At 39.4% G+C, this 21,546-nt stretch overlaps 1 protein-coding gene across 1 annotated transcript in view; it reads left to right on the forward strand.

Moving 5' to 3' along the window:
- LOC134791690 (protein singed) overlaps window positions 1–21,546 on the forward strand; it is an 83,227-nt gene that overhangs the window by 57,183 nt on the left and 4,498 nt on the right. The window lies entirely within an intron of this gene.

Raw genomic sequence — 21,546 nt, forward strand, 5'->3', positions numbered from 1 at the left:
ATATAATGGTGCGGCCTACGTATGTACGTATGCCGGACAGGTAATGTACTTGCTCAGGTGAAGTATATAATGGTGCGGCCTACGTATGTACGTATGCCGGACAGGTACTGTAATTGCTCAGGTAAAGTATATAACGGTGCGGCCTATGTATGTACGTATGCCGGACAGGTAACGTACTTGTTCAGGTAACGTATATAATGGTGCAGCCTACGTATTTACGTATGCCAGTCAGGTACCGTACTTGATCAGGTAAAGTATATAATGGTGCGGCCTACGTATGTACGTATGCCGGACAGGTACTGTACTTGCTCAGGTAAAGTATATAACGGTGCGGCCTATGTATGTACGTATGCCGGACAGGTATCGTACTTGATCAGGTAAAGTGTATAATGGTGCGGTCTACATATGTACGTATGCCGGACAGGTATCGTACTTGATCAAGTAAAGTATATAATGGTGCGGTCTACGTATGTACGTATGCCGGACAGGTACCGTACTTGTTCAGGTAAAGTATATAATGGTGCGGCCTACATATGTACGTATGCCGGACAGGTACCGTACTTGATCAGGTAAAGTATATAATGGTGCGGTCTACGTATGTACGTATGCCGGACAGGTACCGTACTTGTTCAGGTAAAGTATATAATGGTGCGGCCTACATATGTACGTATGCCGGACAGGTACCGTACTTGATCAGGTAAAGTATATAATGGTGCGGCCTACGTATGTACGTATGCCGGACAGGTACCGTACTTGATCAGGTAAAGTATATAATGGTGCGGCCTACATATGTACGTATGCCGGACAGGTACCGTACTTGATCAGGTAAAGTATATAATGGTGCGGTCTACGTATGTACGTATGCCGGACAGGTACCGTACTTGTTCAGGTAAAGTATATAATGGTGCGGCCTACATATGTACGTATGCCGGACAGGTACCGTACTTGATCAGGTAAAGTATATAATGGTGCGGCCTACGTATGTACGTATGCCGGACAGGTAACTTACTGGTTCAGATCCAGTGTGTAATAGAACATCCTACGTACGTTGATATGCCGGTGAGGTACCGTACTGATTCTGGTCCAGTATATAATGAAATATCCCACGTACGTAGTACAGTCGCCATCAGATATATCGGGGCGGACGAGGTGGTCGAAAATGTCTGAACACGCACTGTAACACCTTGACAATAAAGTCATGTTCAGATATTTGTGAGCTCGCTGGCCGCTCAGATATATCTGATGACAACTGTACTACATACGTGGGATATTCCATTATATACTGGACAAGAATCAGTACGGTACCTCACCGGCATATCTACGCTACGTACGTAGGATGTTCTATTATACACTGGATCTGAGCCAGTAAGTTACCTGTCAGGCATACGTTTAAGTATACGTAGGCCGCACCATTATATACTTTGCCTGAGCAATTACAGTACCTGTCGATACATACATACATAGGCCGCACCGTTATATTCTTTGCCTGAGCTAGTACAGTACCTGTCACAGTGTATGTACATACGTAAAACACAATTATTAAGAGTTTGTGCGAAAAAACATGAGTCATGGTAGGTAAAGGAACTAACTTGAAGGTTGATACTATCGTCATGTCAAAACTCATTTTTTTTCGCTCATCAGACTCTAGCCTCCTGAGTCCCTGAGGCCTTTATAAAGGCTTTAATCCAAATCGAATTTTAGATTAAAATAAAATAGGTACCTACAAGGTTCCAAATTCAAAACTGCAAAAATTACAAGCGGGACTCGGGAGGCTAGAACCCAAATCAGTACGACAACTGACCAGCATAAATATTATCTAGTGTAAGTATTAAGTATAATAGGCAATATTACGCAAAACTGCGTGGGGGGCGCCACTAGAACAAACAGTAAACAAACCTCCTCGATGCATCAATGTCATATTTGTTCGTAACAAATAATCTGTGAAAACTGGTCTAAAAACTGTTTACGGCATAGTATATTATAAGCTACTCTTATATGGTTTACAGTTTGTGCTAGTGCTGCACTCTGGCGGCAGAACATTGCAGTAATACTCCCTATACCATTATAATTATACAAAGCTACTATGTAGACCTATTAGGATACACGATAATAGTACAATAAATATTATACGGTACGGTACCTGGCCGACTTATCAACATACGTAGGATGACATTTTATTTACTGATCATGAGCCATTATCGCACCTGTCCAGCCATGACATTCTCCTATCAACATCATTGACAACAAATTTTAGGTTTAATATCAATGCAAGTATGGATTTCACGAACGACATTGCTTAGAGAATTACATGGCAGATTACGTAAACGTAGTTTTGCATGGTTCTTCAATTTAATAAAGTAAAAAACCGCATTAACTTATAATTACTTGGAGCTTTACAAATATTAAGTACCTATTTAAGCAAACCTATTCAAGTACGATACAATTTTTTTAGGTAAAGGACTGCTAATTGAAGTGAGCTATTAGAAAAAAATATGCATTTGAGTGTTTCCAATGTTTATGTCAATAGAAATATTACAAACAAACTAACATAAACTAATCAGTTTGAAACTGTATTATTTTACAACATTTTATGACAGATTATTGTTGACCATTATTTTAATACCTACAAACAAAAGTACTATATTAATACTATGTTTAAGATCAAGGGTTATTCCCACTAGTTACCACCACGTTGTTACCAGTGGTAACTACTGGGATTTTTTTCCCCACCTTTTACCACCAAACTAAGATAGTGGTAACTACTGGGTATTTTTTTAATCTCGAATGTAAACGCTGCATACGTTGTCGTCAACGAAACTGTTTACCGTTTCGAAAAACTTGTAACTGCCATAGACTGTGTCTTTAAAATATACCAATCAACCGGAGCTTGCTATCCCGAAGAATGTAATGATCTGTGGGTTTTTATCCAATTGGGATTCTACAACATAAGAACACCATTTGATAGACGCTCACAGGTAGTGATCACTCTGTTGACTGATCTGGGACTCTAGTGACTAAAACAATAATGACATTCACTTGTTACTTCTGTAATTGTAAATTGTGTTACTATTATTTCTGATTTAAGACATGTTTTAAGGGTGTACATATGTTCCTAAAAGAATAATAGACAAATACAAAAAAATACTGAGTGTACGAATAGTAACAAAAAATAGTAAAATAACAAATGGCTGCATAGTCCACTTCTATTTCATGTATTGTTCTCTCTTCTCGATTATGTAGCTAATGACATGTGTTTCTGATGACACTTGCTTGAAAAATCCGTCGCATATTTCCGCGCGAGAAAACTTCAGAGCCCGCGTTTCCGTTTTCGAGCCGGCGATACGTTTATGACATATGCCAGAAGCATAAGACAAACGTTCCTTACAGTCTCTGTGTCGTCATCTGAAACAATTGGCAATGGTTATTTTAAAAAGTAACAAAAGATCATAAAATCGTATAAAGGCCATAGTCGGCTTTCCATAGTAAATCGGCCCTTGCGTTAAACAGACTGTTTTTTTGAAGTGAAAACTTCTGTAGCGGCGCTGGGCACTTTTTGAGGTGGGGAAAAAATGATAAACTCAAGACAGCGTAAGGCGATCACGTGACCGTAAGGCGATCATGTGACCGTAAGGTTTAGATGGCCACTCATTTAGATGGCATTTAAATCAATAAAGAAAAACTCAATGACATAATTCAATAAAGCGACATCTTGATGATATCGCTAATAAAAGTGAACTCTAGTACTGGTGAATAAAACTCAAAATATCATGACCAAATATATTAAGATGCGAGGTCTGCAAGGTAACTTTACAATTTCTATTCGAATTTTAAACAATTAACGCTATAAATTTGAATTTCAAATTTTAAACAAGCTCACCAACAACCTGCGACCAGCAATTTCGTAACTAAAGTTTTTCAATAGAAAGGAGGATGGATCAATTATACATAGTGCTGCAGACATTTTGGACTAGTCATTGAGTTTTCACTTCTGTCAGCACTCCCGGAGTGCAACCTGTTGTTTTTTTTTATGGCTACCTCTAGGCTAGGTTATGACCGACTGGTCTACTATTTGCCAGAACATCAAAATTTTCCGGGTGGTACTTCCTGTCAAAAATCAGCAATATGTGTCGTCAGCAGCAAACCGACTTACTATAATTAAACATCAAAATGCCATTTCATAACAAATAAAATGATAAAAATTCATGTCGCGGGGCGAGGTAATGAGAGTCGGGGCGGGGCGGTGCGTGGCCGTTCTGTATGATAATACTATTACTTATTCTGTGATACCGGATAGTAACTTTGCTTGATTTTGGGGTAAACAAATTGAATCTAAAAACAGTCACAGTCATAAATAATAAATACTTAGCTCATTCTCTTTCAGTACTGCCAGGTATACATAGAAACAAGAGAAGCCACGCACAGAACAAGTTGTGTATAGGAATAAACCTGTCTCTAGTCCCCACCATTTAACTTTCTAGTATGTTTAAAATATTCATAGTACGGATTATTGTAATAAGGATAATTGTACGTTGACAGACAGACGGACGGACCGACAATATAGTTATCCTATAAGGGTTTAGTTGTTTCCTTTTGTTTTGGGGTACCCTAAAAACAAGTTGAACATAAAAAGAAATGTTATATTACACTTTTTATTTTAATAAATATAACAAATTGAACAACTTACGTGGCAGATCTGGTACGGGCTGACTTTGGGCTTGGAGATGTTGCTCAGCGGTTGGTGTTAGAGCCAGTCCTATTTGAGAACAGCTGTGCTTTGCTGACCTGTTCACAAACAGTATAAACAATATATTAGGGAATATAGTAGTAGAGTAGGGGAGGAAAAATGCATCGGCACATATAATACGAGTATAACTGTGCATTATATAAGTACCATTCATTCTAGTACATTCTTAGTTAAGTAAAGAGTAATAAAATCGAGTCATTTTATTTTATATAGTTATTTCTACATAAACACAGTAGTCCATTTAGGTAAATTCAGTGTGTTTAGCTAAGTTATTTTTTTTGTTCATAGAAATATCTAATTCAAATTAAAGTTGTAAAGGCCAGCCACACTTACCCCACACCCACACATAAATATATCCTTATGTATAAGTAGAATATGATAGGTACCTTAGTGTCCCTAATTTCTTGCTTCATATTGAATGTCTTCTGGTAGGCGCCAAACATGTCATAAACAAGCACATCTCCGCTCTCCTGCACACACAGCAGCTGCTCCCCGTCCGACCAGCCCATGTGGACCAGGACTCCGCTGTTCCACTGCAAATATCACAGATGATGGTATGTTTCAAACTACAAAGCCTGGGTCAAATCCTGGTAAAGGCATTTTTCATTTGTGTAATATGCTAATTGATTCAGATGTTTAAGCGTGAAGACAGACAGACTGAGAGTAGGTACATCTTTAGCATTTCTAATATTATTTAGGGATTAAGAATCAGGGATATAAGAATACAGAGGTTAACAGGACACTTGAAAATGTGTGGTTAACAACATTTTTAACTTACTGTTAACAAGATTTTTAAAAGGGAATTAAGATATTAAAGAAATTACCAAAATCTTTGATAGAACATTCCCTACACAGTTGTAAATTGTTATGACAGGTTTGGCAGTGGTTGCAATCCTGCCAAACTGCTTCCGGTCCCGCACCACAGCAATAGGCACTCTGTACAGGGCTCCACTGATGATCATGTTGTCTAGGCCCTCATCCATGGACCAGTTCATGTTGTAAATTTCTAAACGCCTGTAAAATATTACTTAAAGAATTTAAATTGTAACAAAAAATAAAAAAATGGTTTCAGTCATATAAAATACATTTGTAGTTATTTTTTATATGTTTCACTATTCTTCTCTTTCCGAATAGACTCTAAGCTAAATTTCATTTCTAAAATGGCACCTATGGGATGGTGCTAAGGATATGGCAGTACTCCCTTTCTAATAGTATATTCCCTTTCTAATATATATACTTATAGTAAGTGTATGGTGACAAGAAAGATGCCAGCTCAGTTGAGACTTTTTACAATTTAATCATTTCTAACAATGTTTATGCTAATTGTTAATAGCAAGGTATCAACCAAACAAGGTAGATAACCACCTGTCTGCTTATTATATTTTGGGCACCTGCTGCATTAGTATAATTTTATTAATTCAGTGTTTTTAAGTATGAAAAATTATGAAGATATAATCTAGAATGATTCCTATCCATCCGCTTTTACATACAAAACGCTCACGCCCCGCCCGGAAAACGCGCCTGTGTGACGAAGCCTTTAATCAGTCAGTTTTTTAGGGTTCCGTACCCAAAGGGTAAAAAACGGGACTCTGTTACTAAGACTTCGCTGTCCGTCCGTCTGTCACCAGGCTATATCTCATGAACCGCGATAGCTAGACAGTTGAAATTTTCACAAATGATGTATCTCAGTCGCCGCTATAACAACAAATACTAAAAATAAAATAAAATAAATATTTAAGAGTTTTTTGCTCTATTTTTTTTGATGGTGCGGAACCCTCCGTGCGCGAGTCCGACTCGCATTTGGCCGGTTTTTAATCATTTGCAAATTTGCAAACCACATTTCACGTCAAAATGGCCGCGACACATTATTCCCCAGACAAGCCTACCATTTAAACTTTTAAATGGATAATAGATTTGACGAACATCTTTAATGAAAATGAATGATTTTAGTATAGAACAAAATTAAATAATTATTCTGCTAACAACTATTATTTTAATTTAATTACCTATCACCAACCCATACCTATATATGTTCAGGCAATTACATATCATCAACTAGGTACTTACACAAACAAATAACACAGTTACCTGTTGCTAACCGCCTCGTAATGGGATGGAAGCCGGCTCCAAAGGTGGTCAGGGGCAGAGCCCCCGCTCTTGTTGATGCTTCAATTTAATGTTCCGAGGTTCCTGGCACTTAATACACAGACACAGAACCGTCACAGATAGTCTTTTCACAATTAAACAATTTTTAATACACCGCCATAGCAAAAACGTGCCGACGCTCGTTTGTTTTCTCTCGCGACTGGTATTAGTGGTTTGACCGTGGGGTGGGCAGTGTTGCCAACTCGGAATTTGAAAAAATACCAGACATGTCTAGATTCTAGATTATGCCAGAAATATGCTAGATAATTTTGAAATGTGCTAAAAAAATGCTAAAACTTTATATAGGTAATTAAAAAATTTAGTTATCTGCCTCTTTAAGAGTGATAGAGAGGCAGACAACGAAATTTCGATTTTAGTGTTTCTCGGTAGGCCCTTTGACTCGACCTGGGGGTAGGCTACCGCGAACAATTTCTATCGTTCGATCGTCTATTTGCCTCTCTATCGCTCTTGCGTATTATTCTAGCAAAAGAAAGGCAAATACACCGGGCCTGAGCGCTTTCCAATCCCCAATCCCACGACTCATGGGTGGGATACGATTTATTCTAATCCGCTAGATTTGACGTGAAATGCGTTATGTTGGCAACACTCGCCAAGGACACGCTTTCTAATAACGCATCTTAATTTAAGTACGCCAGCTACGTAAAAATACGTACCTTGACGTACCTACACCAAGACCAACCGCAAAACGCGTTCGACGTATTGCCTGTCTGTCGCACTTGTAAATTCGTACGTAAGTGTGACAGGGAGGCAACACATCGAACGTGGTTCACGGTGCGAAAATAGAAAGATATAGTTCGTACATTTTATATTTCGCGTAACAGATTTTTAATTATCTTTAGATGGTTAAGGTTTGGACAGGACAATTTAGATTCATTGTTTAGTTATTTTAATCATAGAATGACTGAATTGTATAGTCCTGGGAGAATATTAATTTATCGATTGACGAATCCATGATTTTATCGAGAGGCCGCAGTGGGATTAGGCAATATAATTATATGTCACCGTAAAATTGTAAACACTCGTCAGTCGTCAGTTTATAATATCGCTAGTTAAATTATAAACGGACGGTAGGGAGATTACAATCTAACCTAACCTAACCTACGTTAGATTACAAACTAACGGGTTCACAATCCTACGGTGTCATATCCAAGGAAAACGCCACAAATGGGGTTGGCCGGTCAAAGTATTTAGCAGATGGCGCCAGCATAGCTTGCCCTGTAGGGAATGCAATAACCGGCCGAACTTCATAACCGGTTTCGGTTACGGTTATGCCCGAAAAGTAACCGAATATCGGTTAGAATCGGTTACGGTTATTTTCAACAAAAAATGATAAATTTACAATGAAGTCATTAAAAAATTACGAAAATAAAGGTACAGTATTAGGGAATGTGAGTATAAGTCTTCGTTTTTAATAAAACACACAAAATACTGTAAAAGTAAAATATGACCTTGGACGTGATACAATATTCAATACAAATATTTCATAAATAAGGTAAAGGGCCCCAAGTTCGTGTTAGTACGTTGTTTCGTTAGTTTTGTTTGTGGCGCAAATAATAAGGAATTCAAATATTTTTTATTCAAATTATACATATGAAAAAATCTGTATTATTTAATCTCTTCAATAAAATAATAACCAATATTTTAGTGATTAAACTGAGAGTAATACGACGGTCGAAACTGTCAGAAGGCCGCGAACAGCTGTGTTGTATGCGTGCACTTTTTTTAGGGGTAAGGTGCGTGCTCTCACTTGTTAAGCTTATAGGAAGGAAAAGCTAAACCCATTCGAATAAAAGTTTTTGGGAGTGTTTCTGTGGGTTCCTTAGTAATTGATTTGATAAGAAAAAAGACTGAATATATGCCTAGAAATACCTTAAAATTGCAATAAATCGACTCACGAAATAGCGGTCATTTTATTTTTCGTGTGTCTCCTATTTCGTGCCACTAACGAATCAAGGATTTTCTAGATACATTATGAGTGCTTGTTTTTAAATATAACATCGAAGAAAATTAAAAAAAAAAATTAGAAAACAATTAATGTATTTCATCAAGTTTCGTTTGAGCGAAATTCGGTATACGTTTTTTTCACTAGCATTCTCATAAAACGAGTTTGAATGTGACCCGAGTTAAAAAATTTAAGGTATATTCCACGTATATTCTCATATTAACTACTAGCACAAATTTATTTATAATTCAATTTATTTGATTTATTTTTGTCTATGTTTATATTTAACGTATAAGATAGTAAATTTTTTTTGTAAATAATTATTATTTGTATCTCCGTTTTAAAACTCTCGGGTCTTTCGAGCCCGGTCATTTACAAAGGCGTGCGTGGGGATATGGATCCAACACGTAGAGGCCGTTTGGAGAAATTTGATGTCATGTAGAACGCCTGCTGGAACCCATTCACGGGTACATCAATAGATACCCGTGAACCGGTTTCAGTTTAATTATTATTATTATTATATATTTTTAATTTTTTTAATTTATATAGTTCGGCTTTTAATCAAGTATTAAAGTACCCATATGGTTTACAAAGTCTTAATTCAACCATTAACCCCTGGAACGCCGAACCGACAAACGTACTTGTACCCGTCAGATGCCTAGTGCCGGATCCGTCCCATCCCCCTCAAATGCCGGATAGGCTCGCGTACGTGCACCCGTCAACTGCCGCGATAAAAAAAAAGTGCTATTGTGCAAATGATATAAAACTCTATTTGTAAGTGTTTAGATCTCAAAATTTTAAAAATATAATACAATAAATTTGGTGACTGATAAGGCACAAGGCAGTTGAGACACTTTGTACAGATCTGGGACTAGGCAGTTGACGGGTACAAAAATTGAAGACCCCCCGGCAGTTGACAGGACTGGTACGGATATGGCACTAGGCGTCCCAAGGGTTAACCCCTGGAACGCCGAACCGACAAACGTACTTGTACCCGTCAGATGCCTAGTGCCGGATCCGTCCCATCCCCCTCAAATGCCGGATAGGCTCGCGTACGTGCACCCGTCAACTGCCGCGATAAAAAAAAAGTGCTATTGTGCAAATGATATAAAACTCTATTTGTAAGTGTTTAGATCTCGAAATTTTAAAAATATAATACAATAAATTTGGTGACTGATAAGGCACAAGGCAGTTGAGACACTTTGTACAGATCTGGGACTAGGCAGTTGACGGGTACAAAAATTGAAGACCCTCTGGCAGTTGACAGGACTGGTACGGATATGGCACTAGGCGTCCCAAGGGTTAAAGTCGACGAGTACAAAAAACTTTAAGCTAGCTCTCAATTTAACATTATTTTTAAATATTACTTTTAATTTGACCTTACAATTACTCGTAAGTAGGTAAGACCGTTAAATATTTAAAATGATTATCAGCAAATTATCACCAATTACTCTAAGAATACTTTATTCCGAAACAGGGGACACGAATTCACGAACTTAGGAGCTGACCTAAATTTGTATCACGAAATGGGAGCCAAATAAGAGGTCCACGAAAAAATTCGAAACAAAGAACTAATATAACTTACTCAAAAGCTTTCAAGGTATTGATATGCTTAGTAATATTTAAAAAAATATACAAACTCTCAAGAGCCTTAACCTGCCGAAACAGGGGCCCTTTACCTTAAAGGAAGTAAATTTGGTATATTTTCATTATTAAAGTACACGAATGACAAAAAATATAGTCACAGGCGTCACAACCAAAAAAGGCAGGATTTTGTAGTCATTAGATGATAAAAACATAGAATTTAAGTCATAAATAGTCTTTCCACTTGCAAACACAAATCCCATTCTTATCGAACCTAATATATATGCTGCCTCCTTTGCCCAATTTTTTCATCGAGATCGCAACGTTCCGGTAACATTAGTTTTTTTTGCCATTAGAAATTTTGCGAGCCCGACACTTATAAAAATTGTCCATGAAAATATGGCGGCCCTTTTCTAAATATGGCTGGAGAAGTTTAGCCACTACCTTGTCTGTATGGCCTTGCCCTCCAATTTCAATATCATTTTTCCCTCTGTACATATGAGATTGGAGGACAAGGCCACCAGGAGTGGCTAACACATACATTTTGATGCCATATTTGTGGCGTTTACCTTTAATATATTGGCGAATGCCACTCCGGCCTCTAGACAAAATTAAAGATTCGTCTATATACCCCCAAATATATACCCCAGGGGAGAATCTCTGCAGATTCTCCCCTGGGGTCTATATTTGGGGGTATAGCTTGCGTGCTAGCATCAGGTGATTGGGTCCTTACGTACTGGCATGGGCTACGTAACATACGTAGCTGCTACATGTATAACAGTAGACCGCACACGTATAATGAATCGGCATATTTACTCATTATGGCACTGTCTACGTATTATACGTAGCTTGCGTGTTAGCGTCAGGTGACTGGTCCTTACGTACTGGCATGGGCTACGTAAGATACGTAGCTGCTACATGTATAACAGCAGACCGCACACGTATAATTAATATGCATATTTACTCATCATGGCACTGCCTACGTATTTTATGTAGCTTGCGTGCTAGCATCAGGTGACTGGGTCCTTACGTACTGGCATGGGCTACGTAAGATACGTAGCTGCTACATGTATAACAGTAGACCGCACACGTATAATGAATCGGCATATTTACTCATCATGGCACTGTCTACGTATTTTACGTAGCTTGCGTGCTTGCATCAGGTGACTGGGTCCTTACGTACTGGCATGAGCTACGTAAGATAAGTAGCTGCTACATGTATAACAGTAGACTGCACACGTATAATGAATATGCATATTTACTAATCATGGCACTGTCTACGTATTTTACGTAGCTTGCGTGCTAGCATCAGGTGACTGGGTCCTTACGTACTGGCATGGGCTACGTATGATACGTAGCTGCTACATGTATAACAGTAGACCGCACACGTATAATGAATCGGCATATTCACTCATCATGGCACTGTCTACGTATTTTACGTAGCTTGCGTGCTAGCATCAGGTGACTGGGTCCTTACGTACTGGCATGAACTACGTAAGATACGTAGCTGCTACATGTATAACAGTAGACTGCACACGTATAATGAATCGGCATATTCACTCATCATGGCACTGTCTACGTATTTTACGTAGCTTGCGTGCTAGCATCAGGTGACTGGGTCCTTACGTACTGGCATGAACTACGTAAGATACGTAGCTGCTACATGTATAACAGTAGACTGCACACGTATAATGAATCGGCATATTCACTCATCATGGCACTGTCTACGTATTTTACGTAGCTTGCGTGTTAGCGTCAGGTGACTGGTCCTTACGTACTGGCATGGGCTACGTAAGATACGTAGCTGCTACATGTATAACAGCAGACCGCACACGTATAATGAATATGCATATTTACTCATCATGGCACTGCCTACGTATTTTACGTAGCTTGCGTGCTAGCATCAGGTGACTGGGTCCTTACGTACTGGCATGGGCTACGTAAGATACGTAGCTGCTACATGTATAACAGTAGACCGCACACGTATAATGAATCGGCATATTTACTCATCATGGCACTGTCTACGTATTATACGTAGCTTGCGTGTTAGCGTCAGGTGACTGGTCCTTACGTACTGGCATGGGCTACGTAAGATACGTAGCTGTTACATGTATAACAGTAGACCGCACACGTATAATGAATATGCATATTTACTCATCATGGCACTATCTACGTATTTTACGTAGCTTGCGTGCTAGCATCAAAAGCATGGATTAATCGGTTTTTAGAAGAGTATTCTAGACTGTGGTCTCAAAGTAACACCCGAAACGAAAAAGAGACAAAAATATGTGTAACTTTCCCCGTAATTAACTATAGCCAAACATGTTTTGCCAAAGAAAGGCTATGATGTGAATCTATTCAAATGTGTAGTAATTATTGTTTTAGCGTCTGCTTTAATCGTATGTTTTAAAGTTTGAAGTTGTGTAGCACCCGAAACGTCCGCCTGTCTGTCCCCGGCTTTTCTCCGTGGTGGTTAGTGCTAGAAAGCTGAAATTGGGCATGGATACATAAATCAATCATGGCGACAAAGTAGTAAAACAAAAATGACAAAAAAAAATTTTTTTAGGGTAGCTCCTGTACAACATATTTTTTATTTATTTTCGCCTTTAATCCTGTGATGTGGGGTGTCGTTGGATAGATTTCTCAAAATGAATAGGTGTCACCGTCAACCATTTTTTGATTAAGGGAATATTTTCGGAAATATTCGCATTGAAAGAAAAATAATTATGATATCTACGAGAAACACTTTTTGTTGTTAAGACTAATGTATTTTATAATAATTCAGCATTTAATACTTATGTTTTTAATCGAATTTATTAAAAAGACAATATTTTCAATAAAATGAGCCGTGATTTCGTATAAATCTGTCTTAATTTCGTACTCGTAACACCCGAAACGAACCATGAGTAACACCCGAAACAGGTAATTTATTATATTAAAATTAAATAAAAAGTGATACTAAGTGTTACTTTAGTGTTTCAGTAGACTATAAGGACTATTATTACTTGACATAAATAAAACTGGAGGTTACTTGAGAAAATTCGCTAATTTATGCATTTTGGTACTGATGGTCAGAAGTTATAGGCCAATTCGCGTAACACCCGAAACAGCTACTTTTTAGTGAGTCTCTCGTTATTGCTCTTATACTTTAAATTATGTGTGTTCAGGAAAAGAAAATATTATCAAAGTAGTAGATAAATCAATAGTTTAACCTCCTAGTTCCTGTTACAATATCGAATAAAACCTTATTTTATGAGTTCAAGTGTAACACCCGAAACGGTGGAATGACCCATTTACTGGTATACTCTTGGGTCGTCCCATTAGTTTTTTGTCAAGTTCTTAAATTAGTCCCATTCTGCTTTCGTCACCCATTCTACATTCGTCAAGTTCATCGGTGGTCTTTTTCATATTTGGTTATACTTGGTTGTTTGCCTTTTTCTTATTTCGGCTTATTCCGGTATTCGTCATCATCTTCTTTGGGCATGTTCGATGTTAGTCAATTTCTTTTTTTAGTCTCATTCGTTATTCGTAATATCGTCTTTGGTCTTATTCTAATTTCGTATTTTTATTATTTAGGATCTTTTGAAATTTGGACATATTCTCTATTTGTCACGTTAAATATTCGTCCCGTTCGATATTCGTCGAATTCGATATTCGTCCCATTTACTATTTGTCTTGTTTTTTGTTTTGATTCCATAAACAATAATCCTTATACTTAAATATTAATTAAATGTATCCTAAACAATACAAATGTAGGGCAGATTAATCCAAAACGGGGACACGGGGCTTACTACGTCGTGCCGTGCCTGGTCTTAGACCAGGGCACAGTAGTATGGCTACTTAGATAGTTTCAGACTGATTAAAGCTTTGGTAACTGCTGTCAACCTTCTTCAGGGCGACTTCTATGACGCTCACGGGAGGGAAGGGATGATGAAATTGATAACCACACTGGGAAAAAGACAATCAACAAATATGGCCAAAGATGACAAAAACTACCAGCGAAAGTGACGAATGAAGAATATGACAGAATACAGAATAAGACAAATTAAGAACTTGTCAATAACCGAATGGGACCAATATCGAACGTGTCGAAGAAAAATGACGAATAATTAATGAGACTGAATACGAGATAGACTAACATCGAACATGCCCAAACAAGATAATGAAGAATACCGGAATGGGTCGGAATAAGAAAAAGGCAAACAACAAATATGACCAAAGATGAGAAAGCCCACCGACAAAAGTGACGAATGTAGAATGGGTGACGAAAGCAGAATAGGACTAATTTAAGAACTTGGCAAAAACCTAATGGGACGACCCAAGACGATACCCATTTACTCATCATGGCACTGTCTAAGTATTTTACGTAGCTTGCGTACTAGCATCAGGTGACTGGCTCCTTACGTGCTAGTATGGGCTACGTAAGAGACGTAGCTGCTACATGTATAACAGTAGACTGCACACGTATAATGAATATGCATATTTATTAATCATGGCACTGTCTACGTATTATATGTAGCTTGCGTGCTAGCGTCAGGTGACTGGGTCCTTACGTACTGGCATGGGCTACATAAGATACGCAGCTGCTACATGTATAACAGTAGACCGCAGACGTATAATGAATATGCATATTTACTAATCATGGCACTGTCTACGTCTTATACGTAGCTTGCGTGCTAGCATCAGGTGACTGGGTCCTTACGTACTGGCATGAGCTACGTAAGATAAGTAGCTGCTACATGTATAACAGTAGACTGCACACGTATAATGAATATGCATATTTACTCATCATGGCACTGTCTACGTATTTTACGTAGCTTGCGTGCTAGCATCAGGTGACTGGGTCCTTACGTACTGGCATGGGCTACGTAACATACGTAGCTGCTACATGTATAACAGTAGACCGCACACTTATAATGAATCGGTATATTTACTCATCATGGCACTGTCTACGTATTTTACGTAACTTGCGTGCTGGCGTCAGGTGTCTAGGTTCTTACGTACTGGCATGGGCTACGTAAGATAGGTAGCTGCTACATGTATAACAGTAGACCGCACACGTATAATGAATCGGCATATTCACTCATCATGGCACTGTCTACGTATTTTACGTAGCTTGCGTGCTAGCATCAGGTGACTGGGTCCTTACATACTGGCATGAGCTACGTAAGATACGTAGCTGCTACATGTATGACAGTAGACCTCACACGTATAATGAATCGGTATATTTACTCATCATGGCACTGTCTACGTATTTTACGTAACTTGCGTGCTGCCGTCAGGTGACTGGGTCCTTACATACTGGCATGAGCTACGTAAGATACGTAGCTGCTACATGTATGACAGTAGACCTCACACGTATAATGAATCGGTATATTTACTCATCATGGTACTGTCTACGTATTTTACGTAATTTGCGTGCTGGCGTCAGGTATCTAGGTCCTTACGTACTAGCATGGGCTACGTAAGATAGGTAGCTGCTACATGTATAACAGTAGACCGCACACGTATAGTGAATCGGCATATTCACTCATCATGGCACTGTCTACGTATTTTACGTAGCTTGCGTGCTAGCATCAGGTGACTGGGTCCTTACATACTGGCATGGGCTACGTAACATACGTAGCTGCTACATGTATAACAGTAGACCGCACACGTATAATGACTCGGCATATTCACTCATCATGGCACTGTCTACGTATTTTACGTAGCTTTCGTGCTAGCATCAGGTGACTGGGTCCTTACGTACTGGCATGGGCTACGTAACATACGTAGCTGCTACATGTATAACAGTAGACCGCACACGTATAATGAATATGCATATTTACTCATCATGGCACTGTTTACGTATTTTACGTAGCTTGCGTGCTAGCATCAGGTGACTGGGTCCTTACGTACTGGTATGGGCTACGTAAGACACGTAGCTGCTACATGTTTAACAGTAGACCGCACACGTATAATGAATCGGCATATTTACTCATCATGGCACTGTCTACGTATTTTACGTAGCTTGCGTGCTTGCATCAGGTGACTGGGTCCTTACGTACTGGCATGAGCTACGTAACATACGTAGCTGCTACATGTATAACAGTAGACCGCACACGTATAATGAATCGGCATATGTACTCATCATGGCTCTGTCTACGTATATTACGTAGCTTGCGTGCTAGCATCAGGTGACTGGGTCTTTACGTACTGGCATGGGCTACGTAAGATACGTAGCTGCTACATGTATAACAGTAGACCGCACACGTATAATGAATCGACATATTCACTCATCATGGCACTGTCTACGTATTTTACGTAGCTTGCGTGCTAGCATCAGGTGACTGGGTCCTTACGTACTGGCATGAGCTACGTAAGATACGTAGCTGCTACATGTATAACAGTAGACTGCACACGTATAATGAATATGCATATTTACTCATCATGGCACTGTCTACGTATTTTACGTAGGTTGCGTGCTAGCATCAGGTGACTGGGTCCTTACGTACTGGCATGGGCTACATAAGATACGCAGCTGCTACATGTATAACAGTAGACCGCAGACGTATAATGAATATGCATATTTACTAATCATGGCACTGTCTACGTATTATACGTAGCTTGCGTGCTAGCATCAGGTGACTGGGTCCTTACGTACTGGCATGGGCTACGTAAGGTACGTAACTGCTACATGTATAACAGTAGACCGCACACTTATAATGAATCGGGATATTCACTCATCATGGCACTGTCTACGTATTTTACGTAGCTTGCGTGCTAGCATCAGGTGACTGGGTCCTTACGTACTGGCATGAGCTACGTAAGATACGTAGCTGCTACATGTATAACAGTAGACTGCACACGTATAATGAATATGCATATTTACTCATCATGGCACTGTCTACGTATTTTACGTAGCTTGCGTGCTAGCATTAGGTGACTGGGTCCTTACATACTGGCATGGGCTACGTAAGATACGTAGCTGCTACATGTATAACAGTAGACCGCACACGTATAATGAATCGGCATATTCACTCATTATGGCACTGTCTACGTATTTTATGTAGCTTGCGTGCTAGCATCAGGTGACTGGGTCCTTACGTACTGGCATGAGCTACGTAAGATACGTAGCTGCTACATGTATAACAGTAGACTGCACACGTATAATGAATATGCATATTTACTTATCATTGCACTGTCTACGTATTTTACTTAGCTTGCGTGCTAGCATCAGGTGACTGGGTCCTTACGTACTGGCATGGGCTACGTAACATACGTAGCTGCTACATGTATAACAGTAGACCGCACACGTATAATGAATTGGCATATTTACTCATCATGGCTCTGTCTACGTATATTACGTAGCTTGCGTGCTAGCATCCGGTGACTGGGTCCTTATGTAATGGCATGGGCTACGTAACATACGTAGCTGCTACATGTTTAACAGTAGACCGCACACGTATAATGAATCGGCATATTTACTCATCATGGCACTGTCTACGTATTTTACGTAGCTTGCGTGCTTGCATCAGGTGACTGGGTCCTTACGTACTGGCATGAGCTACGTAAGATAAGTAGCTGCTACATGTATAACAGTAGACTGCACACGTATAATGAATATGCATATTTACTAATCATGGCACTGTCTACGTATTTTACGTAGCTTGCGTGCTAGCATCAGGTGACTGGGTCCTTACGTACTGGCATGGGCTACATAAGATACGTAGCTGCTACATGTATAACAGTAGACCGCACACGTATAATGAATCGGCATATTCACTCATCATGGCACTGTCTACGTATTTTACGTAGCTTGCGTGCTAGCATCAGGTGACTGGGTCCTTACGTACTGGCATGAACTACGTAAGATACGTAGCTGCTACATGTATAACAGTAGACTGCACACGTATAATGAATCGGCATATTCACTCATCATGGCACTGTCTACGTATTTTACTTAGCTTGCGTGCTAGCATCAGGTGACTGGGTCCTTACGTACTGGCATGGGCTACGTAACATACGTAGCTGCTACATGTATAACAGTAGACCGCACACGTATAATGAATCGGCATATGTACTCATCATGGCTCTGTCTACGTATATTACGTAGCTTGCGTGCTAGCATCAGGTGACTGGGTCCTTATGTAATGGCATGGGCTACGTAACATACGTAGCTGCTACATGTATAACAGTAGACCGCACACGTGTAATGAATATGCATATTTAGTCATCATGGCACTGTCTACGTATTTTACGTAGCTTGCGTGCTAGAATCAGGTGACTGGGTCCTTACGTACTGGCATGGGCTACGTAAGATACGTAGCTGCTACATGTATAACAGTAGACTGCACACGTATAATGAATATGCATATTTACTCATCATGGCACTGTCTACGTATTTTACTTAGCTTGCGTGCTAGCATCAGGTGACTGGGTCCTTACGTACTGGCACGGGCTACGTAACATACGTAGCTGCTACATGTATAACAGTAGACCGCACACGTATAATGAATCGGCATATGTACTCATCATGGCTCTGTCTACGTATATTACGTAGCTTGCGTGCTAGCATCAGGTGACTGGGTCCTTATGTAATGGCATGGGCTACGTAACATACGTAGCTGCTACATGTATAACAGTAGACCGCACACGTATAATGAATCGGTATATTTACTCATCATGGCACTGTCTACGTATTTTACGTAGCTTGCGTGCTAGCGTCAGGTGACTGGGTCCTTACGTACTGGCATGGGCTACGTAAGATACGTAGCTGCTACATGTATAACAGTAGACCGCACACGTATAATGAATCGGCATATTTACTCATCATGGGACTGTATAGTAGGTCGTATTTGTATTACAACTCTCGTAACTCGCCTACGTATTCGTAAAGATACGGATATCGTGTAAGTAAAGCCTTTAAATAAGTAGGAGGTGTACGTTTAAACAACTCTATATGATAACCAACACATGTATGAATAAAGATGTTTTCTACTTATGTTCATGTTCAGTTGAAAACTACTTATTATAAAGGTATAAGCTACTTATAAGTAGGAGGTTGAACTGGATAATGTACCCGAATATGTATGGGTAATGGTGGCAGCTACTTACATTCAAGTTCCTTAAACAACTACGTATTGTACGGGTATAACATACTTATTACGTAGGCGCTGACATTATACGTACAATATTGCAATGCCCGTACGCAACATTGTGTATCTCCTAAACGCGTAAGTAGCTTGCACCATTAAGCAGTATGCGGCAGCTGTATTAAGTATGCTGCACCCGTAGTAAGTAGCAAATTGCAAGCTACTTACAATTTTTAGCTTCATAAGTAGCAAATTTTTCTCAGTGCAGTAGTTAAAGTGACCGCCTATTCCACTTATCCCTACCGCGATATCCCCCCCAGTGGGGATACGTGGAATATTTTTCCATCTATTTCTACTAGTAGGGATACTTTTCCATCTATCCCTAATAATTGATGCCAAATGGATTTTTATCCGCATATCCCTATAATAAGGGGGGATAGATGGACGACTTGATTCCATGTATCACTACCAGTAGAAATATATGGAAAAATATTCGACATATCCCCACTGGGGGGGAGGGGGGGGATATCGAGGAAGGGATAAGTGGAATAGGCGAAAGTGACTCCCAATAAGGCCTAGGTAGAAGTAGGTAGGTACGCATAAGAAAACATTGTCAATGGTCATTTATAGAGTCCCGCAAATCCGGTATCCATTGACCCCTAACGATCCTTTGGCTGCAACCAGAGAGTTTTAAGATGATAAAGTAATGACTGTTTGTTTTCATGTGCATACTTGCATAGATATGTTCATCCCTAACGCACAGCGCCATTCAACCTCGCCAATACAAAAGTGCAAGCTCACCGATATGGCAACAGTCTGCACGACGCGGTTCACTATTCAACACGATTTAATGGGCTTTAGAAAGTAGAACCTTTTGAGATATATATACTTACCCGTCATTATTAGTAATAGTTTTCTACTAAGATTTTATCATGGGAACCGAACAAAGCACGACGTCGTTGGTTCTAAAACCTAAGTTATAAGTACTTAGTAGAAAATAATCTGAAACGCCTACATGAACTTAAAAGTGCTGCGAAAAACACAACACAATATACTTAGGTACATGTAAATTAATCAATTTAATAGTCTCCATCATATCAAGACGTAGAGAGCGAGCGTAAAGCCAGGAAATAAGAAGGGAACAAAATACATGGCGCGCCGCGCGAAACTCGCGACGGAAGATAAGGCCAACGGGCGGGTTTTTGCCTTTTATTTCAATTACTCAAAAAAATTTACTTTAAGACCTGTCCAGACGATAACAATTTTTCGCCAATCTGATTAAATTGTCCGATCAAATCAGATGGTGCGGACGCAAACGCCAATTTGGCCACTTTCACCAATTTTAAATTTATGGTGATATTTATGCGATCTAAATTAAAATAATGCCCCCAAACGCGAATACTAGCGTCACAAATGTGGTGTTCTTGCGTCCGCACCCCATTTTATCGGTAATATCGGTCATAATCGGCGGTTGAATTCGGCGAGCCAAATTGGTGTTTGCGTCTGCACGGCCCGATTCGATCGGAAAATTTAATCAGATTGGCGAAAAATTGTCCCCGTCTGGACACGCCTTCAGTCTTATAAGGTGTTGGTTAAAGACTGTCCTTGCAAATAAATCAAATAATAGTCTAGTTTCCTTGTGATTTTGTTCATAGCATATGCGCTTGATAAATCAATCTAAAAAAAATAAGTACGTCTACAATTTCAATATATCTAAAAACTACAATTTTGCGTTAGGTGTAGTTACAAGCACTTTAAGAGGGGTCTTAAAGTGTTTGTTCAGATTTTTTGAGTACCTTTGGGCGCTCCGTTGTATCCGTTTTAAATGGAGTGTCTAAGTAAGCAAATAATAAGAAGCTCGTTAATTACTATCTTTGTCGAAGATCAGCTAATAGCACGATTAACTGCTAGTCGTCAAGTCGATATGTATCTCCCAGCCTCTTGAATCAATCCTACAGTCGATTAGCTCCGTTACTCGGTCCGGTGCTTGCGGTCCGTGCATCTCGTTTGACGATGACGTCTAAAACAAACCATAC

Source organism: Cydia splendana, chromosome 6 (assembly GCF_910591565.1).
Source record: "Cydia splendana chromosome 6, ilCydSple1.2, whole genome shotgun sequence".
NCBI lineage: Eukaryota > Metazoa > Arthropoda > Insecta > Lepidoptera > Tortricidae > Cydia > Cydia splendana.